This window comes from Tamandua tetradactyla, chromosome 1 (genome assembly GCF_023851605.1).
Source record: "Tamandua tetradactyla isolate mTamTet1 chromosome 1, mTamTet1.pri, whole genome shotgun sequence".
Lineage (NCBI taxonomy): Eukaryota > Metazoa > Chordata > Mammalia > Pilosa > Myrmecophagidae > Tamandua > Tamandua tetradactyla.
In genome coordinates, this window is record NC_135327.1 from 11,277,307 (window position 1) to 11,303,492 (window position 26,186).

Here is a 26,186-nt window from a genome sequence, read left to right on the forward strand (position 1 = left end):
ATAACTCAAATGTGAACAATAATTATAAAGCCTTAATAATGTAAACAATGAATATTGATTTAACTCCAAATTGTAATAAAATCATATTAGAGGTTAGGGGAGGGAAAATGTGTTTAGAGAATTGTGAGTGTGTGTGTCTGTGGGGTGAGGGTTGGGTTGTAGAGAGCTAAATTTTCTTTGGCTATAGTAGGAATCAAATGATAATGTCTAAAGTTGAAGAAAGATCAATAGCCATGTAAGCATACATTTAGAAATTTGGAATAGGATGCTAGAATAACTAGCTAAAACTATTGATAGTAGTTGCCCCTGGGAGCAAGATTTAGGGTTGGGGAGGGGTGAGTCATAGGATTGCTGTTTAGTTATGAGCCTTGTAGTAATTTTTTACTTTTAAAATCCTGTACAACTATCCCTTTGATAAAGATGAATATTGAATTTAGAAAAGAAAGAAGGAAAGACATAGATTCCAGGGATTTGTTATGGCTGAATTGTGCTCCCTCAAAAAAGATATGTTCAAGTCCCAACACCACCCCCATCCTGAATATTACATTATCTGGAAATAGGGTCTTTGAAGATGTCATTAGTTAAGATGAGGCCAAACTGGGTTCCTTATAGGAAGAGGGAAATTTGGACACAGAGACATAGGAGAATGCCATGTGAAGACAGACAGATGATTGTGTGAAGATGGAGCAAAGATTGGAGTGATGTGGCCATAAGCCAAGGAATGCCTGGAGGCCCTGGAAGCTTAGAAGAGGCAGGGAAGTATTCTCCCCTAGAACTTTCAGAGGGAGCAGGCCTGCCGACACCTTGATTTTGGACTTCTGATTCTGTCAGAAATGTGAGAGAATAACTTTCTGTTGTTTAAAGCCACCCAGTTTGCACTACTTTGTTACAGCAGCTTAAAATACGAGGTTTAAGGCATTTCTTTCTTGTCTGAAAGAATAACCTGAGCAGAGGAACGCGGACAGGTGGACTCGCATTCCGTACAGTTACTGTAAACAGCAGTGATGGCTTTGCATTTCTTTACTCACTCATATATCCACTCAGAGAGTCACCAGCCCAGGTTCTGCCTGTTGGTCCCACCCAGGACATGCCACAGGATGTTTTTGGTTATGGTAGACCAGGTGAAGGTGGCCTTGGATTTCAGAAAGGTACCCTTGACTATGGGAGGGATGCAGACAAAGGGAACATCTTGCAACTGTCTGGAAAGGAAGTTTATAATTTTTTCTCTGAGTTCTTCCTGTGTGTGCAGGAGCCTCAAGGTGTGCTGGGACAGAGAGGGAAGAGGTCCCTGGAGAGCAAAGTGAGTGAATGAGTAATGGATGGTTGTAAGAGATATGTTGATTCCCCTGGTCTCAGATGGGGAAAATGAAGCCAACAGAATCAGAGGGAATTGTTCAAAAGGTGGAGTCAGATGTTGATCCCCAGTGACAGAAAAGGGGGCAGGTCGCAGGGCCCGCTTTCCTGATGAGGTTGCTCTGACCAGCAGCTCTGCTTTATGTCCCTGCAGGGACATGATGATGGGTGTCGATTCCCAAGGTTCAGGATTCAAGATCCTGAGGAGGAGAAAATAACCAGAAAGACCTTCAGGTCCAAGACTCTTTCTGATGAATTCCTTAGAGGCATTTCTTATGCAGGAATGGCTCTTTCCTTGATGTCCTTTACAATGTACTGGAGTTTTTAAAATTAATCTTTTGAAAAACAAGGAATGAGTCTCATTGGCTTAGCCCTTCAGATTTACCTCATTGAATTTTTCCTCATCTTCTCGGTACCTTGTGGTCAGAGAACAGTATCATAATCCAGGTGGGGATTGATCCTCCAAAATGATGATGTACTTCAGCTGTCTTCTCCAGCCTTGTAGCTGGTTTAGGCCTCATCATCTCTTATCAGGACAGTTAAAACAGTCCTTACTGCCATTTGCCCTAAGTCTCTCACCTTCAACCTACTTTATATAGGGCCTCTCTGTAGGCACATCTATTTTTAGGTGTCGAATTGGCTCAAAACACTTTTCAACCTACTAATTCTGCAGTCTGGCACACAAGTTTCTGGCCAACTTCTTCAGCCTCTCCCACCTCTTGACTGGTTCTTTGCTCACAAGGACCCCCAAGACTCTGAAGTTCACAAACACACCAGCCTGGCTCATACTGTATGCCTTTTTACATGTCTTCTCTGCTAGGAATGTGAATCTACCCTAGTGTGCTTGAAAAATTTCCAATGTACTTGCAAACTTCCTCTTGGAAGTCCCTGTGACTATGTCTTTCTACTTGCTTATTTCTAGCACAACATATATTGTCTTGAACTGAAAGTGTTTCTTTGTTTAGACTAGTCTGGAGCTCCTTGAGGGCAGACCCGAGTCTTGTTTACACTGTGTTCCTTGAGCCTGGCATAGTGCTTGGCTTAGATGATACCTGGGAAATATTTGTCGAATAAATTAAAATGACAGTGTTTTGATCTGGCTCAAAGACCTTTTATTCAAACTGCATATCTAAATTTTATGCTCATTGGTTTGCTAAAAGATCTGGGGACTTCAGGGGTCCTTGAAGGGAGAAGGGGATATTTAATCCTATTGCTCTTCCTTGAAGGGAAACATCTGGTTGTCATTTTCCTCTTCCCATACTTCTCCAGTCTCCAGATTTGCTCCTTTTTAGACTGTCCTGTCCCCTAACCATGGGTGTCTGCTTCTCCTTGATTCCTGAACTTCCCAAACAAACTCTCCATTAATGCTTGTCTGATGCAAATCTTGAATGGTCCTATGTGGATGCTATTAAAATAATGAATGCAGAAGGGTATAGATGAACAAGGCTGGGAATCGATCTTGGGCAAAACTCTGATGAGATCATTAAGAACTAGGGGAAAGGGTGGGAGCATCACTCTCACAGGTTGAGATTTCACCAGCCTCTTCCCCCTCCATCAACTCCTTTCCCCCTACTCATCCCCCTGTTGATTTATGGGTTGAAGCCTATCCCTCCCCCATCCATTACCCTCAATGCAATGCTAGCTCACCATGGAAAATCTATTTGAGTGAAATGGAATTTTCATCTTTGCCTGGGAATTAATGCACTTTGTAAAATATATTTTAACTGTGCTTTTCTTTTGGCAGGAATTACTGCATGAAGAAAATATCAGCCCGAAAGACTCAGATAGGTGTCACGTAGAATACACACCTTGGTTCTGTGGTGGGGGTAATTTGATAAGGAGTTTATTTTGGTTATACCTGAGGGCTGTATGTTTGTGGGGAAAAGGAGAAACTGCATGGAAGGCTGGGTGATGGAGAGGGGCATGGAGAGCTCTTTAAACTCTTAAGAGCAATTGCGTGTTTGATTATTGTTAATAAATTCTTCTTGGAATTGAGTTCTCACATTCTTATAAAATAAAGAAGATTTTTATTCTGATTATTTGATTCAGTTCCAAAGAAGTTGAAGAGGGAGCATGATGTGCAAATAAGGACCGCACCCACATAGATCCAAATCCCACTTCCTGGATGTGTGAAAACTCTTTTGAGTTGCAGCAAAATGGAAATTACCTTAGATACTACCTCCCAGCATGATATGAGGATCAAGTGAAAAAATATGCATGAAATTGCACATTCATGTCTGGCACATAGTAAACTCTCAATAAATGCTAATGTTCTTTTATTCTGTTCCCTTCTTCCTAGCCAGAAGACGCTATGTCAAGTTTTGACATTGCTGCTTCTCACAGCCAAGCACATAGTAGGTGAAAGAAAGCACATATTGAGTGAAAGAATAATTTATTTCTTGAATAACTGGCAAAATTGACTGTCTGTTTGGAAGTGGCTTCCTTTCTAAGAGGGTTGTAGATTTGCTATTCTCTCTGTAGTCTGCCTGGATTTCATTTTTCTGTTCAGTAATTTTCTATTATGTCACCTTGTTTAATTTAATTAATGTTTTATTATCTTATATTTTCTTTTTTGTTTACTTGATTGTTCATTGCCTGTCTCTTCCATTGGATTATTGGGTTTCATTATGGCCAGACTTCTGTCTTTCTGACAAACTATGTATCCCTAGGATTTTGTACAAGTAGGTGCTTGATAAAATGGAAATAAATTTGAATACATAGTAGAGGCTCAATAAGTTTAATATAGTCATAAATATATATGGAATTGCCTGATTGTATAGGTGCCAGGAAAGCACATTTCTAGAATAGCTGTACAAATGACTCAAAGATATCCAAAGCAGTGGAAGTAGCCGTAGGGGTCTCTGGTAAAAAGAGGTGCCCTAAGATCTCTGAATAGTGGGGAAAAAAAAGCTCCCCTCCTCTCTCCTTTGTTCTGGGAGAGTGGTTTGGTTTGCAAAGACCAGCTTCTTAGCTGAGATGGGAGGAGAGAGGGGCTGAGCTTTGATAGTGAGTCAGGACAGAGCATGGCAGAGGCCTTCCTGTGAGGATGATCCCGCCCACCAACTCTGAGAAGTTGGGAAGGGAAGAGATAATTCTCTGCCATTGGACCCTGGCTTGACAGTTGCAGGGAGAAGGCACATGCTGCTGCTTGAGCTTCCCTCCTGCCACCCACTGGAGCTGGGAAAATGGGGTAACTGCCAAGACTAAGATTAGGGGCTGGCGGGAGCCCCCTCAAGGTGGACATAAGCTTCCAGAATCACAAAAGCTCATGTCAAAGGCTCTTATTGGTTCACAGGAAAGGGGCTTATGGGTGATAAAGTGCGTTCTCAAAATGGGAGAGAGAGATGGGATTGTGTACATGGAGTGGTTGGCAAAGAGTTAGGGATACAGATACTGCCTGTAAATGCCAGCATGGTGGCCACTTTGCACAACTTCAGGGCACATCTTTTATAAGGAACGCACAGTGAATGGTGCCTTCTGAATTAAGCAGTGAAGTCCATGAGGACGGGGGATAAAGTTGACCTTTAGGGCTAGGTAACTTGGTGGTATGCAGCCCTCATGGGGGTGGGACCTGGATGGAAGCTTGGCATGGCATTTGAAGGGATGCTGACCTGTCCCCACACTGCCCTCCCCTCTCAAAGGGGCTGTCCATCTGTCAGGGACTCGGATCGTCAGGCAGGCTGGTGAGGGGGCCTGTGGGCTAGGGATGCTTCCTCTGACAGGGAGTCCTTCACTGTCAGCGGCTTTGCTTCGCTGGGTTAATAAAGCCATCCATCACCCTTTTCCATGACAGGTATCTAAATGCCTGCTTAATACCACCCCGGGGAGCAGGGAGTCTGTAACAGGGACTCTCACCTGGAGCCAGGGTACTGGGCAAGGAACCTTCCTGGGTGTTTGGAGCCTTGCTGCAACCCAGATGGAGGTCACAACCCCAGGCGAGAATCTTCCTCTTCCTGGCTGCTGTGGACTCTAAATGGTCACTGAGTTCATGAGCTGTGGGCTGTGGGCTGTGGGCTGACGAATGGGATTGGTGCAGCCCTGGGGTGGGCACGCTGAAGTTCGTGTTTGCTGTTTTATCACTTGCAGTGGCCCGGTGTTGGAATAGGAACAGGTTTCTGCTACCCAGGGCTGTCTACACAGCTCTGTCCCCACAGCTCTGTCCCCACACACCCATCTGTGACACAAGAGGCAGGCATGGAATACCACTCAGAACACACCACTGGCTATTCAGAGCAAAGAACCTGAGAAGCACTGGTGGCTGCTCTGATGACTGACAGAGTTTCAGCTGACAGAGTGAAGGCAGAGGAACTTGAGTTGGTGAGTATCAATCAAACCACAGGCTCTCATTTACTGGGAACTTAACTATGTGCACTTGCCATGCTCTGTTCAGGACATAGGGGTAATTATTATCTTATTATGCAGATGGAAAAACTGAGGTTCAGAGAAGTGAATTGAATATGATTACACAGCCAGGTTGTTCAGGGCTGGGATTTGAATCCAGGTCCACCTGACTCTGGAGCCTTCATTCTTACCTGCCCTGCTTTTCTGGCTTCAAAGTCTGGGCACTTTCAGAGTCCTCACAAAAGTCCTCCCAGCAACTCTGTGAGTCAGCATTATTCCCCGTTTTATCTCTGTAGAGAAGGAGGGTCAGAGATGGCATGTGGGGTTCAAGATCACACACACAGGAATCTCAGAGCAGACTCTGACCAGTGTTTTATTTACCATCAGATCGATGTGTCTTCACACCTTTTAAGCCATGAACACCCCTTTTCCTAAAAAAAAAAAAATAGAAATCTGATATAGACTTCTGATATAAAGAGTAGGTAGAAGAGGGGGCCGCTCTGCTGAAGTGAAGTCCCATTCCATTTATCTATTAGCACATAACAAATCATCTCCAAACTTGTGGTTTTAAATACATTTATTGCTTATTATAGTTCATGGTTTCTGTGAGTCAGGAATTCAGATGGTGCAATGGGAATGAATTGTCTCTGCTCCATGAGGTCTGTTGGGAGACCTAAGGCTGAAGCTGGAATTTGAAGGCAAATTTGCGCTCATGCTTTCAGTCGATGCTGACTGCTGGTTGGGGCCTCATTTCCTCTGCGTGGCCCTCTCCATGTCAGCTGTCAGAGCGTGGTGGTTGGGCTCTAAGGGTGACCACCTCAAGAGAGAGAGAGAGGCCAGCAGAAGCCACACCATCTTTTCTGACCTAGCTCTGGAAGTGGTGAAGCATGAAGTTTTGTCCAGGTTCAAGGGGAGGGAAATAGGCCGGAAGAGCATGTGGGACTGGAAATACTGCTGGGGCTAGTTTTGGAAAATACAATCCCCCACAGGACCAGAACCGGGAGGCGGGTACCTTCTTCCTTCTCATCCAGCTCCTGGAAACCTCTGGATTCCTAAGAGTAATTAGAAAACTGACCTGTAACTCGTGATCTAATACACAGTAGGCATTTTCATAATCCGTCAGTTCATCAATCAACCAGTCAAATAAATCTTTTCCTCCCTTAGTTTGCCCGGTCTTTGTTGAAGTGGAATTCAGTCTCCTCACTAAGCTCATTAGGAGGCTCATTCTTCATTCATTCACACATCCAGGTGGGCATTGAGTTCCAGCCCTGCAGGGACGTGTGGGCTGGTGGAAGAAACACACGTGCAAACAACCCATGCTAAGCAGTAGTTGAATGACACACAGGAAGGAGCTCAACCAGTGCAGCCTGGGCAGGAATGAACACACCTGCGGGCCCCGGGAATACTGAGGACTGTTTCTTTGTTTGCCCCCACACTCTGTCCCTCCTGATTCACCTCTCTACACCCCCCAGGGCTTGTCCCCTGCATTGTTGTAGAGGCGGTGGCTTCTGCTCTGTGGGCCCTCTGCCCCTCTAGTAGTGTTTCCTCCTGGCCAGCTTAAAAATAGCCCCTGTCTCCAGCTCCATCAGCTCCCCGGTGGTCATCCTGCTCTCTTGCTTTTTGATCAGCAGCTGTATTAGTTGAGTTAATTCTGTCAACTCACGCTTTTTATACCCAGGATGTGTCTGGTAAATCTGTTAAAGAATACCCCAGACTAACACATCATTACACTCCCATACTCATCTATCTTTTACTTCGGATTAATTCTCTCTTTCCCTCTCTCTTCACCTCCTCCATAAATCCTGGTGCACTTAATTAATTTCAGTTCCACTGTAAGGTCCATAATACAGAATTGTTCAAGCAAACACAAAATTAATTATTCTATTTACAGCCTTCTCATTGAGAGGAGCATTTCATCTTTCATAATTACATTTTGGAACGTCCAATTATGAATTCAGACGCCTGCTGTTTTGCATACAGGGACAGTCCCTGAGTATACTCAAAGCAGGGGGGTCGGGCTGGTGGCCTATTGTGCCTTCCATCGCTGACCCAGGTATTGTTGATTCGGCCTCTGAAGGAGGCCTTGACATTGAAATAGGGGCAGGTTAGCAAAGGCTGGAAGGAAGTGAAGTCCATATATAGGAGAAGGAGGAGGAGGCAGGAGGGAAGAAGGAATGGCAGGGGATGTGCCAATTTAAATGGAATCTCATCACATGAGGAAGAGCCTTTAAATGAGAGGAAGCTGATATCTTCATCTTGCCAAGCCGGCAGGGAGTAGAACCCTTGGCTTCCCTGCGAGTGAGTGAGCCAGGCTCAGGGACCTGTCTCATGCCTGGCCTTTGCCCTGGTCTCGGGTATGAACCCTGGAAGCCTGCCTTTCCCTCCTCTCTGACTGTTGACCACAGAGGACCACAGTGATGGCATGAGTCTCACCAAGCCATCAAGTGCTCAGTCAAGACACCTCCAGCAGCCTGGGAGAGACACTTCCTCTACTCCTCAGGTGCTGGCCTCTGCCTCAAAGACTGTGGGCCAGCCACACCTCTCATATGGGAGTTTGAAGGACACTCATTCTCTGTTCAGGGTCCTGCTCTGGATACCCCAGAGCTAGTCCCATGGGGCAACTGCTTGGCTGCACCATGGTGATTGACCTGCTGGAATTTTAAGAAGCTGTAAAAGCCCCTGTTAAAAATTTGTCAAAGAATTCCTTGACAAAAAGCTCTATGAAAATTATGGCCTATTTTTGGTAGAGTGTGTGGCCTGCTGACCTCAATGGGATGGCACCCTTCCTCTCACCCTTCCTTCTTTTCCTTCTGCTCTTCTCCTCCCCCCACCTTTTCTTTTTAAAATCTACTGACTTCCTGCTAAGTGCTAGGCATCAGGATGGACACCATGCTGGAACCTTGCATATATTGTTTATTTAACCTTCATAGCCACCCAATAACATTCAGAAGTTAATTCTTGACATCTGAGACAGGTGTGTGCAGCTGGCCAAGAAGAGACTTGAGTTCCAGGCCTCAGTGGGTTGTGAAATCTCAGGGAAATGATTTACACCATGAAGACAGTAGGGTGGAGTGAATTAGAATTAGGCTCTGGACTCAGACTGCCTGTGTTTGAATCCAAGTTTTAGTACTTTTTAGCTGGGTGATCTTAGGCAAATTCTTAGCTTCTTTGTGCCTCAGTTTCTTCATGTATTAAATTAGGCTAATAATACCCACCTCATTGGGTTGTTGTCAGGTTCTACGGAAATCATGCATGTAAAGCCCTGGCTCATACCAGTTTGGTACTTACTAAGAAGCCATATTTCAGCTTCCTTATTTGTCAGATAAGTAACTTTTGAGTAGATAGGTGATGGTAATGTATTTTGGAAATGAATCATTTATCATGGTTCCCAAAGGCATGCTGGAACTTCAGGGGTGGACCAGGAAATAACGGGAATAAAACAGGCCTTGGGTATCTGCTGCACCTTCCAGTTATATTTTTATTTATGATGCACTTTGCCTTATGAACCCTTCCAGTAGTTTCCCAGGTCACTTAGAATAAAAGCATAACCCTACAAGGTCCACCCCGACCCTGTCACTTCCTGCTCTCCAAACTTAGCCACTTTTCACTTTGTCTTTTACTCCCTATACTTGAGCTACACTGCTCTTCTCTCTGCCCCATTAACTGCCAATGTCTTTCCTGTCTCAGGGCCTTTGCACTAGCCATTGCCTCTGCCACACACATTCTTCCCTAAAGGTGCCTGGCTCGGCTTAAATGTCATCTTCCCAGAGGACTTTTCCTGATGATCCTACCTCTAAAGTAGACCTCATCAACACTCCTCACCTTTTCATCCTATCACTATCTGAAATAATTTGTTTGCTTCTTTGTGTATGGTCTATCTTCAACCCACTAAAATATGAAAGCAGAAATCATGAATGTTTCTTGCTTATTTCTCCATCCCCATATTCATAGTAGGTGGACTATAAATAGTTCCAAAATGAATACTTTACCTCTGTACCCACTGTGGCTACAGTGAGCTTGGAAAATGAAGACTTGAACATCCTGTTTTGTGATTCACTGTAGAGGAAATGGTTGAGGCGTGTTTTCCTTTAAATCACTTTCCTGATCTTGAGGAACCTGCCTCCATCTTCACAGACCCTCGAGATGGGGGAGAGGCCATTGATTTATCTCATAAGCATTTTTTTCTGGACCTGCTCACATCAAATAATTACTTGCTTTCATGGACTGAGAATGTCTTTCTGTTGTTCCACTTGGTAGGTTTGTGTTGTTTATTAATTAGCTATTAATTGCAAGGGTTTTTGGGCACTAGAGATGAGGGGAGGCCTCAGAGGTGGGCCAGGGGGGTCTGGGGCAAGCAAGGACCCCAAACAGGAATGTGAATGACCTCTCTGGGCACCGGGCTAATTTATTTCAAATGGTGTCATGTCCCAGATAGTTGGTGACTTCCTGGGATGATGAATGGTTTTGTTAATTAAGTCCTGTAAACACTATGGCTTAATTTCTAGCAATCGGGCTGCAGCTGGTGGGCGGGAGCTGGCGGCAGCTGCTTCGGGGTTGTCCTTGAAGGGATAGACCACAGGAGGTGGGAATGCTGAGAGGGGAGAGGGTATAGGAACCTCATCCTGGGGGGATTCTTTTTTTTCCCTCCTCTCTTTGTCCCTTTGTCTCTCTAGGCCAGGCCCCGCCCTTGGGAAGGTCCCGCTTAAGCATGTAAAGATAACGCCCATAAATTATTTGAAGGGAATTTCAGGGAGAGTACTTCTATCCCTCCAGAGGCCCAAGCTGGATGCTTCTATCATTTTTTTTTTTTAATTTTCCTCTACTTCCTCTGACCATCTTCCCCATCTTATCCATCTCAAAGGTCTAGAAAGTTGGTCTTGTTCAAGCATTTTACTTCTTGAATTTGCCCGCATCTCTCCATCTCTTCCAGTAGCCCTACTCCAGCCCACCACCAGCTCTCCTGGAGGTCTAGTGAGAAGGACCATTTTGTGGATCTCCTTGCTGCACTCCACACAGCATCCTGTGTCATCTTTTTAAAATGTACACCTGACCATGCCACTCTCCTGCTTAAAACCCTCCACTGGCTTTCAGTTTCCTCTAGATAAAGGCAAAACTCTTTCCCAAAGCCCATACAACTCTGCCGTAACCCCTAGCTTGCCAGTCTCAACTGTACAATTTGGGTTTCTGCCCCATAACTGATTTCTTTCTTCTTCCTTTTTTTTTTTTTTGGAAGCAGCCACATTTTTTTTTAATCTCCATGTCTTTGAAAATGATGTTCCTTCTACTTGGGACACTTCCAGTGCTTCCCACCATTTATGGCCCAGTGCCTTGCTGGCTGACTCCTCACTGTGTGGAACTCAGAAGTCCCTTTACCTGGTCTGGAGGGCCCTTGTGTGGTCCCTGCAGCCTAGAGGAGGGCCGATCCTCTGGCTGGGAGCATGGAGGACTCTACCACATTAGAGTGCTTGCACTGTTAGTGGGTTCAATTGTCAGAATACCCTCCTTGAGGGTAAGGACCACAATTGTCTTACTCACTGTTGAACTCACGGTGCCTACTGCATGGTTGATGCTCAGTAAATATTTGTTGAATTGCATTAAGTAGGTGCTATGATGGATGGAGTATAGTGGGGTGCAAAGGTGGGGAGGAGTTGCTTCCATGGGGCAGAGGTAAGGGGAGCTTGGAGGAAGGGCTTCAGAAAAGAGGAGACTTTGAGTTGAGTCTCAGAAGAAATGGCTGTCATCATCCAGGAAAGGAGCCAGCTGATTCCAAATAGCAAATGTCCTTCAAGACTACCAATTCTGCAGCAGAGTGAAGGAAATTGGGAGCATGAGACAACCAGTAGACAGGCTAGGGTGGAGTGGGTGGGAGGGACCACTGGAGGGTTATCCCAGACCCGAAAGCCAGGGATACCAGGCTTTGGGGAGCTGCTGTAGCCCCCTCTGTGGGTTGGTTCCAGACGCTTTCTTCCCTCATCTTTGTCATCCCTTCAGGGATGTTCTAGAGGTGTTGACATTGAGGGGAGTCTGAATTCAATTTTTTGAGCCAGCTCCTAAGAGAGATCTAGCCTCCCCAGAGACAGCTCACCTTTCTCTCTGATGAGGGTGAAGTCCTTTACAGGGCTCCACAGCTTCTCATATTTGTGTGACCCCGTGTTATCATTAGGAAATGATTTTATGTTGTGGACTGATCAGATCCTCACAGCCAAGTAGACCTTGGAGGATTTGGCACTGGTTCTTTTGTCTTAGCTGGTCCCACTTCCTAGGTTGTTGTCCTGGTTATCTATTGCTCTATCCTACCCCACAACTTACTGTTGTAAAACAACAACCATTTTATTATGTTCACAGTTTCAGTGGGGCAGGAATTAGGAAAGGGCATAGCAAGAATGGCCCTTCTCTTCTCTGCCATGTCTGGGGCCTTAGCTAGAATGACTTGAATGGCTGAAGGATTCCTTCCAAGATGGCTGCTTTACAGCCAGGTCTGGCCCGTGGCCTGAATGGCTGAAGGCTGGGCTGAGATGGGACTGTCAAACTGAAACACCTCATATGGCTTCTAGCATTGTGGTCTCAGGGTAAAAGGATTTTCATTTGGGGATCTCAGTGCTCCAAGAGTGAATGTTCTCAGAAAAAAAAAAAAGACGCTACAAGCCCTTTTATAACCTTATTATATTGTGTTTTCCACTAAGTCCTTCCTTGCTATTAACTCATCATGTGACCTTAGTTACTTAGTTTTTTTCTGATTCCCCAATTCCTCATCTGTGAAATGGGGATAATAATAGCAGTTATCTCAAAGACTTGTGGTGAGTATTAAATGAGAAAATGTATGAACATGCATAGAATTAAAACTCAGTGCATTTTAACATTCTATTACTTCTGCATATCTGTCATGTGGGACTAGACTACCCCAGGCTACTTCAGTCTCTAGGATTTCCTTTTTCTAGAGGCAGTGGTGGCCAAGAGACATTAAGAGATTTGTCAGACCACACAACTTCTAAATCTTGGGGTTAGCACTGGAACCTGGATGTCTTCACCTGGAGCCTGGAATTCTTTCCCTTGTACCCTGTGCCCTGCTGGAGTCTAATTGCTGTGCATCAGCTCAACAAGACTGTCAGACTGGTTGCTGGGATACGCTATAGCCAGAATAGAGCTCTGACCCTAGTGATCAGTTTACTTATTTCACTAGTTACTGCCTAGGCAGTCATTTAATTATTACCCTAGTGGCGTTGCATCTTTAGGAGTTGTCAATGTCGACAACAGAATATACCTAAGATAATGTGCTACAGCAACTCTGGTGTAAAATTGATTTTATCCTTGAGTCTGAAGTCCATTTATTTGGGTTGAATCTTGGTTCTTTGAAGATCTTTGTGTTCTTGGATGGCTAATTTAGCTTCTATTTTCTCGTCTCTCAAATGGGTATAATAATAGCACTGGCCTAATAGAGGTTTTAGAGGATTAAATGATTAAATATGGTAAAAATTGTAGCTTATCATCATCACCACTGTCACCACGACCATCATCATCATGATCTTTTCATGGAAACTACATAAGAAGAAAGGAAACTAGTTTTATTGAGAACATATTTATGCTAGGCATTTTCGTGTATTAACTCTCATTTGATCATTTCCAAAGGATCAAATCCAAGAATACACAGCAAGTAAATGGCCAAGTCATGTTATGAAAACCTGTCTGTCTTATACCAAAACTTGGTTGATGGAGGAGGGGATTGGGACCTATTAGTGGGAGTATGGGGAGAAGAGGTGTCCATGAAACAAATTTTATTTTCGTGTCTCAATTTCTTGTAATATGTTTTGTGGTTATTTTTCTGAAAGCAAATTTTAGTTTTTCTCTTTAGTTTTCAGTTCTTTGCCCAAGTTTTTAAAAAACTTTTTTTTAATTGTGAAAATAACATATATACAAAAAAGCAATAAACTTCCAAGTACATTTTAACAAGTAGATATTCAATAGATTTTAAAGTTTGGTATGGATTACTGTTCCATGATTTGTCATTTTTTTTTCTAGCTGCTCCAAGAAACTGGAGACCAAAGGAAATATCCATTTATTGATTCAGCAGTCATATTTATTTGTTAATACCTATCTCTTCTATTACACTCTCCTTTTTTTTTCTTTTTTTGTGAAAAATAACATATATACAAGAAAACAATAAATTTCAAAGTACATTGCAATAATAGTTGTAGAAAATATTTCGGAGTTAGGTATGGGTTACAATTCCACAATTTTAGGTTTTTATTTCTAGCTGCTGTAAGATACGGGAGACTAGAAGACATTTCAGTATATTGATTCAGTACTCGTACTCATTTGTTAAACCTGACCTTCTCTGGGTAACTCCACCATCAACTTTGATCTTTCTCTCACTCTTTAGGGGTATTTGGGTATAGTCATTCTAAATTTTTCATGTTGGAATGGGCTGTAAATAATATGGGATGGGGGATGGAACAAGTTGATGTTCTGGAGAGGCTGGCCCCTCTGCATGTCAGAACTTATCTGGTCCAGAGACCCATCTGGAGGTTGTAGGTTTCTGGAAAGTTACCCTAGTGCATAGAACCTTCGTAGAATCTTATATAATGCCCTAGGTATTCTTTAGAATTGGCAGGAATGGTTTTAGTTGGGTTTTAGCAAGTTATGAGAGTAGTAATGTCTAACTGAAACTTGCATATGAGTGGCCTCCAGAGTAGCCTCTGGACTGTATTTGAACTCTCTCAGCCACTGATACCTTATTTGTTACACTTCTTTTCTCCCTTTCAGTCAGGATGGCATTGTCAATCCCACGGTGCTGGTGCTAGACTCATCCCTGGGGGTCATCTCCTATACTGCCAGGGAGACTTTCATCTCTGGATTTCATGTCCCACGTAGGGGGGAGGGCAATGATTTCACTTGCAGAGTTGAGCTGAGAGAGAGAGAGAGAGAGAGAGAGAGAGAGAGAGAGAGAGAGATAGGCCATATCTGAGCAACAAAAGAGGTCTTCCAGAGGTAACTCTTAGGCTTACCTATGGGTAGGCTAAGCTTCTTTGTCTAAGTTTTATATGTACATAATTAAGAGTCAACAAGTTCTACTAGATGTGTTATAAACCCCATCTGGGAGTTTCTACCCCCATTCCCTCTTTCCTTGAGTTAACTACCTTTCTCTTTTTTTTCTTTTTTTAAGTACATTTTGGTATTTATGTCTGTATCTCTATAAAACACGTTTGCATTAATGCTTCTTGATTTTTCAGTTTAGATATTATCTCTTGATTTTCCATCCTGGAAGATGAGGATTTACCTCTCTTTCCTCTACCTGCCCCCACTGCACTCATACATCCTTCTCCATCCTCCTAGCATAGTTATATACTGATTGTGCTAAGATCAGTGTTTAATGTTTATATTTTGACTATGTAAACACTCTTCACAACTGAGTCATGTAGTAAACTATTATGACTTTTCCTTTCCCATGCAACTTTTAATTCCCTGAAGTTAATATTTATCTTTTTTTTTTAAAGCTTGGTTTGCTATGTGTTTATCATTAGTTCAACCCCAAACTCCTTGCCAACTGCTAAAATCACCTATCAAGACATGCAGACACAACAGCTATTCTACCAGTCTCTTCTTCCAGAACTCTTTCCCAGTGTCCTTGAACTGCTCTGCTCTTGCCTGGTTGTCCTCTATGCCTGGTGCACAGCTCTCATCCTAGCTTCTCCTCATGCTCCTGAGGATTCCCTGTCCCTCATTCCTGTGTTGTAATACTTGTTTTCTGACTCTCAGTCCTTCCTTTCTTGAGTTACACACTCATTTTGCTGGGACATCACTAATTGTGCCCAAAAAAGAGATACATGAGAGAGAAACAAATTTAAAGATCTTTGATTCCAGAAAATATCTTTATTTTATATTCACACTTGAATAATATTTTGGCTGGGAATAGATCTGCTTTGTAGAATTCATCTTCCTTTATAATTTTGTAGCTACTCTGTGGTAACCAGTCTCTATACTCATGCCCCATGGTGTCCCCTCCATACTTACTTGAACTGACCTGGGTAGCCAATAAGATATTAAAGAAATGGTATAGATGACATTGTGGTTTCTGCCTTGCTCTCTTAGATCACCCTTTCTGTGGGGAGCCAGCTGCCAAGTCATGAGGATACTTGAGCACGCCTATGGAGAGGTCCACATGGTGAGAAACTGAGGCCTCTTGCCAACAGCCAACATCAGCTTGCCAGCCATGTGTATGAAGCATCTTGCAGATCTGCCAGCCCCAGTTAAGCTTTCAGATGATGACAACTCTGGCCAGCATTTTGACTACAACCTCTTGGAAGACCCTAAACCAGAACCACCCAGTTAACCTGCTCCTGAATTCCTGATTCACAGGAACTATGTGAGCTGGAGATGATCTCTGTTGCTTTAAGCTGCTCTGTTTTGGGTTAATGTGCATAGATAACTAATACATCCTCCTCCATTGTTTTCTCATTCTTGAGAAGTCTGAGACATTTCTGATTTCTGATCCTTTATTTGATCTGTTTTTTTTTTTTTTTCCTCATTGGAAGCTTAAATCTAGTGTCCTAACATTTCATTATGCTATGCCTGGTGTGAGACTATTTCCTTCTTCTCTATGAACCCTTTCAATGAAAAAACTCATGTTCTTTAGTTGTGACAAGTTCTCGTGAATAATTTCTGTGACTTCTTCCCTTCATTGTCTCTAATTTCTCTTTCCAGAACTCCTATTATGAGGATTCTGAACCTCCTTGACTGATCCTCTAATTTTCTCTTCTTTCCTATTTACTACTTTCTTGTCTTTTTGCTTTCTCTTCTGGAGACATCTCCTTTCATATTCCAACTATTGTTTGAGTTTTCTAAAACTGTATTTTTACATTTCTTTTTCATGTGTTCTGAATATTCCTTTTTGTTCTATATTTATTTCATGCAATCCCTCTGAGGATATTAATTATATATATAGTAACAATTTTATTGAGATGTAATTCACATAACATATATAATTCACCCATATAAAGTATATGGTTAAATGGTTTTTAGTATATTTACAATGAGTTGTGCAACCATGATCACAATCAATTTTAAAACACAATACTCCAAAAAGAAGTCCCAAGCCCTTAATCTATCATCCCTCAATTTCCCCCATTCCTCTCCTAGCTGTAGACGGTCATTAATCTACTTTTTACTTCTGTATATTTGCCTTTTGTGGATATTTCATATAAATGAAATAATATATATATATATATATTTTTTTTTTTTCACTTTTAGGTTCTAGAATATATATATTTTTAAGACTCTGTTTTCTGTTTCCTTCTAGTTGCTCCCTTCATTTTTTTACTTTGGTCACCGTCTTCCATGTGAGGGGCTTTTATCAGATGTCTGCTGATCCTTTGTTGTCTATTTCCATTGAAGTGTAGAGGACCAGCAAGCTGATTGGATGTGTTGAAAGAGTGGATGAGATTTGTTAACTTTGAGCTTCCCACAGGATGGTCTGTGGGTCATTTGGTAGGGTATCCTCAGAGGTCATTTTTATGTCCCTCTTTTTGGGATGGTTAGATTCTAATGGAATTAGGGCCCAGTACCCTACTTGAAGGTAAAAATTTGGCTTCCAATGTTCTAAGAGCCAAGTGAGAGAAGAGCATGGGTGGACTCAATGTCCAATGTGCCTAAGTTCATTTGATCCCCCATGTTTTCAATAAGGAGCTCTGCTCTCAACAGTGTCTGATGCCTTTAGTCTAGATATCCTTGGTCTTTTGTTCTCTGGAGAAAAGAATCTTCTTTCATCTGCTGAAATAGGGCAGGGACAATTGCTTCTTTATGAAAGTATAGAGGAGAAGATCTAGAGATATGACTGCTTCTTAAACATATTTTCAACCAATTTATTTATAAATAAATAAAATTCAACAGACATTTATATAACCATTGGATACTGTTCTAAGCTTTTTACAAACAAGTCCTCCTTGTAGATCATCTTTCATCCTCCACTTACAACAGACTTGATATCTCCAATTCATAACCCATTTGGAAATTCAGAGGTGACTCAGGCCTGTTCTCAGCTTTCACAACTATTGGCTTAGGATTCAGTCTTCTCAGACATGTTAGTTTGGGTCTGTCAAGAAGTAGACACCAAGATGGAATTAGATATGCAAAAGATTTATTGGGGAAACATTTGTGCAGGAAAAATGGGAGGAAGCCACAGGAGGTTGGGAGACTCATCAGACTTGATGCAGGTCTAACTCCTGTGGAGGAGAGAGGGAAGGAAGGAAAGTTAGGTAGAAAAAGAATCAGACTTCTGTGTAGTTCTTAAAAGGTTTTGGCAAGCTGATGGAGAGTTCTTGAGCTAAAGTCACTTTTCAGAGGCGTCTCATGTCTTCCAAGGATGGACCTTTCCTAGCATCTCAGCTATGTCTAGTCATGTTGAGTATTAATGTGGTGATGGATTTAGTGCATGGTAGCTGGTTAGTTGGCTGATTAAAATGAAGTTGGCAATCTGAGAAACACATTATTATGGCTGCCGCATAGCTACATCGGGTGTGCTAAGTCACTTCCAAACTCCACATTTAATGGGTAAACCTTTGTTTGTGATAAATATAACCAGTTAGTGACGGTGGTATATTAAAGACTTTCTGTATGGTTGTGGTATTATTCTGTAATCTTTGTAACAGAGGTTACAGTACATCTCTACAGCATGGCTGACCAGAACCAATGGGTCACTTCAGTTCATTTCGGCAACATTCACTGAGTCCTACCAAGTGCCTGTCTCTGGTGAATCAGAGAGATGTTTCTAATTCTAATAAGATAGTACAGTAGATAATGAAGGTAGCACAAGGTACTGTGGCAGGATAAATTGTGGGGACTCAATCAGCCTCTGGGGTTCATAGAAGACTTCTTGGGGGAGAAAGTCCAATCTGAACGGTCAAGTGAGAGTAGGCAGGAGATGTGGGGAAAGGTATTCACATAGAGACAAGAGAAGAGGCATGCTGAGAAATGTTGGGTGTATTCTGGAAGCTCCTGTTAGTTCAGTTTTATTGGAGAGTGGGCAAGGAATAAGGTGGTGGGAGATGTGGCATGCCTGACTGTCAGGACTGTGAATGTCGTAGGGAATTGGGACTTGTCCTAAAGATGATAGCTTACTCACCCTTTTCTAGTAGTACCCTGAGGCTAGAACCCCAGGTCTTTCTGGAGGCTTTGCAGGGTGTAAGGCTTGGCTGATTGTGGACATCTTCCCATGTCCATAATTCTTTTTTTTTCCATGTCTATAATTTTTATGTCCTAACATCTCCATGTCCTGACATCATACTTTGTTAGATGATGCCCGTGCCACCTCAGCCTGCCTCTGCTTTCTAAGCAGCTAGCCTAGCAATTCTATCCCTTTGCTGGCATCACCTTTCTCTAAGGGTCTCATATATGAGCCTGCCAGATTGTACTCTCCACTCTCTACCTTGTAGGAAGCAGGAGGCTGGGGACCCTCTCCAGACTCTAGGATCTGCTGTCTGGCTTTGAAGAGAGAATGCGTGCTACATATTTTCCCGGGTGCCCCAGAAATCTCCTGCTCAGAAGAAATGTATTGGGAAAGGAGGTATGTTGGGAATCTGACGGATCTTGTTCTAATCCTGGCTGAGGCATTTGCCTCTTGGATGATCTCGAGCAGATTCTTTCTTTAGCAGTCAAGCATTGGCTCATGCCCTCTCTGTGCACAGACATGTGCTGGGCTCCAGGGGCACAAGACTTCGTAGGAGAGACAAACAGAGAAGGGGAGGACTGAGTTGCTGTGTAAGCCCAGAAGGACCCAAGCCCTCAAAATACTCCAGAAAGTGAGCGTTATCAAGACTCACCTATCTTTCAGTTGAGGAAATTGAGGCTTGAAGAGGTCACATGACTGGCACAAAGTCCTTGTAGCTCTGTTTCCCTGGACCATAAGCGTGGTCTCCATCTGCCTAGCGATGTCATAGCAGCAACAGCAGGCTGCAGACTCTATAGCCACTGACCCCTTCATCCTGCCTGTGGAAGGACTGGAGGTGTCAGTGAGCCTGGAGAGATGGAAAATGCTCCAGAACTTCAGATGGGCCCACCTGGAGTGGGTAGGGAAGCTGGGTTGGTGGCTGAAAGCTATTCTAAACCCTCTCTTTCTTCATCTGCAAGACTGTGATGCTTATATTCCTGGGCCCTGGGCAGGGGATTACCCCCAGATAAGACCTATGGGGGACCATTGGGATTTCCCTCCTTGGCAGAGCTGACCAGTGGGGCTGGGCATGTGTGCCGGCCTGTCAGGAAGAGTTATCTCCTGACAGCCCCTTGGTCTGCCTGCCTTCTCCTCCACGGTCCCCTCCTAATTCATTTTCCGCCTTTAATGTACTGTTGTGGAGCTTCCTCTCCCATTAGGGCCTGTAATGTGCACCGATTCCCTTCAGCTTGACTGCCCTTAATAGGCAGCGTAAATAGAATTTAGTGTGGCGTGCACTAACATCTCTATCCATTGTCCAGAGATTAAATACATGCCACCGATGGTTCATGCATCATCAGCCTCGAGCCCAGCTTCATAGCTCCCAACCAAAGGAGGATATTAAATTAATTTGCAGGTTGCTTTAGCAAAACCTAACAAAAAAAAAACCTCTGTGGGAGAAGAAGGCAGACGGGGTGGGGGTGGGGACAATGCATCTGCTCACCATCAATTATGATAGGTAGGGGTAAGAGTTGTTAGGGACAGGAACGGGGGTCTTGTCCATCTTGGCCTTGGTCCTTCTGAGGGCCAGACTGCTTGACTGTCTACTTGCATATTATATTCCAGGCTTTGGTCCGTATTCAGCTCTTCTGTCAGCTTTGGAATTAGCTGTGTAGTCTGAGTGGAGTAAGTGACGGAGAATCGGGTGGGGGGTTGGGATTGAGAAGACTGAGTCCAAAATGCAGGGGCCACTTTCCTTTGCAAGCCAAAGGGGACCTGATTAGGGAGAACCCTGGAACCTCTCTTTGCCTGGGTGAGGGAGAGTAGAAGTTTAGGGATGCCAGACTATGTGATGGCAGGAGTGAGGGTCGGTGCAGGCCCTGCCCCTGTGGCCTGGCTGGAATGTTGACTGGCCTCTCAGCAGTAGATGTGGTTTCTGTTATTGGCCACAGTGGGGAAGACAGACATGCAAACAGACAGTGATGACCTACATATGTAGAAGGAAATGTGGAAACCCGATAGCAGCTTACACTGAGAGGATCACAGTGGGCACTGGGACAGGTAACCTCTGGGTTGGACCTTCAAGGATAAGCAGGAGTTATCTTGGCTGGGGTGGGGTGTGGGGTTAGGGTGCTACAAGCAGAGGGCTTGGAACTAACCCCACGCATGATGTTGTCAGGAAACGGTGAAGACTTCAGGGTGGCTGGGGAGCATGATAAGCATGAGGAGTGGTGGAGATGAGGCTGGCAATAGGCACTACTAGTCAGGCACTTGGGAGCCACAGAGAAATTTTCAGCTGGGGAGGCACAAGGCTCCATTGAGTTTAATGGATAGGCTTTGTGGGCCATGTGATGTGAACAGAGTGAGGCAGGTCCTCAGCAGTGGCACAAGACTCCTTTGTGGGCTGCTGATTCCTCCCTGATGGCCCCCTCTACCAGTGGCCTCCACTTGCCGTCGTTTATTAATAGCTTTTAACACGATCATTTAGACTAATTGAAAATGGGAGCGATGTTAATATGCCCTTTACATTTCATTCTTTTTTTATTTAAAAAAGATGCTAAAAGCATTTATCGAGTAGTTTTCTGGAGAAAAGAAATAAAAAGGTCTCCCCTCTGGCCATTGCAATGGCGTGGTCTCCTGCCAGCACCCCACGCGGGGTTTTCTTGCAGTTCATTAGTGTGATTTAAAGTGTTCAGGTGACCCTGTTATAAAGCCATCAGCGGTTGCTGCTCCGAGACATCCTCTGCTCGGTGGAAAGCTCTGCCTTGTCCTAAGGTGGAGAATGAGTGGGACTGGATCTGGGCTTTTGCGCTGACAGCCCTTCTTCACCTTGACCCCTTAGTGTGGCCTGGGTGTGATTGTAGTGTGGGTCTGGCTATGGGAAGGGATGGATCCTGTTTCCTGTTCTTCTGTCTCTCTGGTTGGCATTTAGAAGGTTTAGGAGAGAAATGTCCTAGTTTGGGGTTTGTGCCCTTCTCTCTGTCAAAGAGGACAGATAATCCGTTTGCCCTCCCTGCCCTTCTCTGACTTCTTGGACTTGCCCTTGGGCTTCCAGTTGGGGTTGGCAATGGGAGATGTTGACAGGAGATCAGAGGGTGGGAGGAAAGAAAGGGGATCGTTCCTCCTCATTCCTTCTGCGTTGGGATTCTTCTCTAGCAGTTGTGGTCCCTCTGGGGCTTCATTTCCTACGTGATGGCCCCTCTCCATTGTCCACTTCTCACTTAAGCCCTGAGGGTAGTAATGGCTTCCCGTGGCTGCTATTTTCAGAGTGCCTTACCAACCCTTGTTTGTTTCCTTAATGCTGTTGGCACCTCTTTTCTTAACTCTCCATTTGTACCACCTTGGGGTGAATCCTCTTTTCAGACTCTGACTGATAGAGCAGAGGCTTCGATTCCAGTGATCGCAGTAGAAGAGACAATTCCCTGAAAGGTATCCTGCTGTTGTTATCCAAAGAAGGGAGAATGGATGGTCCTCAAAGTTTCAACTGCCTGTTATGTTCTGGTCCCGCTCTTGGCCATAGACTGAGCCACTGATCTGGCTTTTTCTTTTCTCTGGGTGTGTGGTTCAGGGACTAACTTTCAGCTCACTCTGCTTCTGACCATCTGGCTGTGCTCAACCAATTCCCCATTCTGCTCCCGATTCTCTCATCTTATCCCCAGCAAGGGATATCGTAGCTGTAGCCCCAGCTGGAGATGACTGTGGCTCCCTAGTGGTCGTTTCCAGAACCATGTCATGACACCTTCTCTTGATATATTGCTCCCTCCTATTATTCTGCAATGGCCTGATACAGTCTGTTCACCTATTATTTATTTATTTATTTATTCATTCATTCATTCATTCATTTCTCCAGAATAAATACCGTGGCCAGGATTTGTTTCCAAAATCATCTCCACTGACAAAGGATGAATATTTGCCCTTGACAAGGCTTTTTCTTTCTTTTTTTTTTTAAAGCTCTGAAGGCTACTCATGGCACTGTCAGATTAAGTGCAGGGCTTCCCGAGGGGATACCTTTGATGCCTACCAACATGGGGATATGGATGAGCTGGTGATTTTAAATCAAGTAGCCGCAGCTCAGGTTGTGGGCTGAATGCCTATGTGCCTGAATGTGTGTACATGTGGGTGCTTTTATGTTGTGTTCTTGACAAGAGCCCTTATGGGGTGAGGGAGCACTCCCCAAAGGAAAGCTCTCTGGACTCATATAGTTTTGCTGTGGGAAGTAAGTCCCTAGGATCCACAGTCCTAGCTCTACCTTGTCTTGCTGTGGGGTGGCAGCTGAGGACAAGCTGAGCAGTCAGAGGCCATGTCAACTCAACGCCCACACTGAATTAGTTAGGCTCAGTTTTCAACTTGGCCAGATGATGGTGCCACGTCGTTCTGTTGCTGTGGGCTTAAATCACTAGCATGTGAAATTTATCTATTGCTGATTACATTTGCAGTTGGCTATGGGGAGTGCCTTCCACAATGAGAGACGTTTAATTTAATTAGCTGGAGGCTTAAGAGAGAGAGAGGTCAAAAGAGAGCTCAGTTGCTCAGACCCAGATGTTTGGAGATGCAGAAGGGAAACACCTCAGGGAAAGCCGTTTGAACCCAAAAGCTGAGATAGAGGGCCAGCACACTCGCCATGTGCCTTTCATGTGATGGAGAAACCCAGGTGAAAGCTAGCTGCCTTTCCTCTGAGGAACTGTAAATTTGTAACTAAATAAATCCCCTTTATAAAAACCAGTGCATTTCTGGTGTATTGCATTCTGGCAGCTTTGGCAAACTAAAACATACGCAGTGCTGTTTCAGGTGCTGTGCTAGACTCTGGGGGTACAATCTTGACTTGGACCTGGATACTGGCTGCTTCTAACTTGGTGGTAACTCTGCAGTCTTCTTGGGTCCTCAGTGTCTTCATTCATAACAGGAGTGGGCTGGGCCAAGATCTTCTAAGATTCCTGAGGTTCTATGGTATAGCCCCCTCGGTATATGCTGGCCATCCTCTCATCTCTATCTTGGGGTATAATCCTTGGCTTAGAACAGTCTCTCAATCTTGGTACTAGTGATATTTGGGGCTGGATAACTCTTTTTGGGCATGACTATTCTGTGCCTTGTAAGTTGCTTTGGCAAATATCTGCCTCTACCTACTAGATGCCAGTAGCATCCCTCCCAGTTTTGATAACAAAAATGGCCCCAGATGTTGCCAAATGCCTCCTAGGGGGCAAAATTGCCCCTGATTGAAGGCCTTGGTTTAGGGTGGTGATTGAGGCTCACCAAGAGCTTCTAGGGTTCTTCCTGGGCTCTCTTATTGGACAGCCTTGTACTTGGTTATAGGTCTTCAAGTCCTGACACTTGGGGCCTGGGCCTGTACCATCCTAGATTCTTATTTGGAACCCTGATGCCCAGACCTTTACTGCTTTAGGGATTGATGCCTCCTTTATTCAATGATCAGATAAGGCCTGAATCTAACAGTTGGAAGCCCAGCCCTGTGGGGTGAGAGAAGGACCCAGGGAGGCAGGAACAAGCCCCATGAGTATAGAGGGTGGGTGGCAAGGGGCATTTGGAGAAGGCAGAGCAGAAGTAGTCACTTCTCAGTGTGCTGTTGGGCAAGTTACTAAGCTTTTAGCGTCTCAGTTTCCTCATCTACAAAATGGGGGTGATAATGGCAATCTATCTCCTAGGATTCTTAGATCAGTCAGGATCCTGGCAGAAAATAGCTGGCATATTTGAAAGGATTTCTCTGAACAGGATTCAGTGAAGGGACTGTTTAAACAGCGTGGGCAGGATTGAGGAGACAGTAAGGGATGGCAGGCTCACCCGGGCTAGCGATAGCAGGGGGCCTGTGCCCTCTCTCCCCGCTACCTGTCTGTAGGGCGAGGAAAGGAAAGATATTTTCAGCGGGTCTGAGAGCTAGAGTCTTGGAGCCTCCCCACCCCACCCCAGCAGCTGGGGCAGAGGAATGCAGTCATGGCTAGATCCACAGTCCCGGCACACTGGGAGGAGTAAATAGCCTAATAGCTCCCTCCTTGTGCTCTTTAATCTCTTGCAGGTGCTTCCTGTTTGCCAGGACCCACCCATAGCTGGAGGGTGGGGAGACCCCGTGCCCCAGCTGGTAGAATTCAGCCTCCTGGGGCACGATTAAATCAGAGAAGGTCAGAGAATAGATCTGAGCAGCTGTCTAGAGTGGCAAATGGGGAGCAACCAGCCCCGCTGTTAGGAGGGTGAATGTGTGACTATCGGTAAAGTACTTATGACAGTGACCGGTGCAGAGTAAGCGTTTGATACATAAAATCCTGGGCTGACCTCTTGGTGCTCCACACAGGCTAGTCCCCTGTCCCCACCCCCACCCTACAGACTCAGCCAGTGGAACAGGCTTTGGGCTGCTTCCTGTCCTTGCCGGGCAGCTGGCACCGCCATCTGGCTTCATGCACTGTGCCCCTCAGCCCTGCATTGTCCCTCTCGCCAACCCTGGTTCCACACCTCACCCCTTTGGCTGTGACCCCAACAGTGTGCCGGAGGCCCCAAAGCCCTGTCTCTGGGAGAGTGGGACCAGCCTCCGTCCCGCTCTGAGACTGTGCAGCACTGACGTTAACACGATGCACTGAAGGGTTTCCTTTGCTTCTGTGAGTCCCTTCAGTGCAGACCCACTGAGATGGGATGGGGGATCCCCAAAGGGGCTTCTGTGGGGCCAGTGCTCCTACCTGCCAAAGGGGTGCTGTGGGCTGGCACCCCTTTTCCACTCAGCTTTGGCAGAGGACCTGGGAATGGAGAGTGGCCTTGGCTGGGCTCCTGGGGCAGGCATAGGAAAGGGAAGTTACTAAGACCCCCACCCCTCCCCCCATCAATCCATGGCTGGTTACCTGTGCCCAGAGGGCTCAAGGGAGCCATGGACCCTCTCCCAGCTTTAGCTTGCCATGACACCTCACCTGGGGTTGCCAGATAAGATACAGAACACCCTATTCAACGAGAATTTTAGATAAACGGTGAATAGTTTTTTTAGTATATGTATGTCCCAAACATTTCCTGGGATATACTTATACTAAAACATTTATTGTTTATCTGAAATGCAGATTTAACTGGGTAACCTATATTTTTATTTGCTAAATCTGACAGCCCTACCCCACACCATCTCTGGCCAGAAGTAGGGGTTTCAGTGCATCCTCTCCCCCCAACCCCATGGTTCCCTCAAAAATGAAGTACAGGATCCAAGCTAGAACTCTGAAATGGGACCATTTCAGCCCCAGGAGCCATGGGGGATCCCCCACTCCTATTGGCCTTTGTCAGGATTAGGGGGGTGGGCCTACATGCATCTGGACATTGGGTGTAGCAGAACAACTGACCCCACCTTGGAGTCACACTGGGGGACCCGTAGGAGTGG

General features: G+C 44.8%; 1 long non-coding RNA gene across 2 annotated transcripts in view; it reads left to right on the forward strand.

The window, feature by feature from the left end:
• LOC143690839 (uncharacterized) overlaps positions 1-26,186 on the forward strand; it is a 193,882-nt gene that overhangs the window by 60,181 nt on the left and 107,515 nt on the right. Inside the window, exons 6-8 of one of the 2 annotated variants that reach the window (XR_013179231.1) lie at positions 3,098-3,707; positions 5,440-5,670; positions 15,781-16,054. This is a non-coding gene — a long non-coding RNA (uncharacterized LOC143690839). The remainder of the gene's footprint in view (positions 1-3,097; positions 3,708-5,439; positions 5,671-15,780; positions 16,055-26,186) is intronic. The other variant, XR_013179235.1, reaches the window with a different exon arrangement.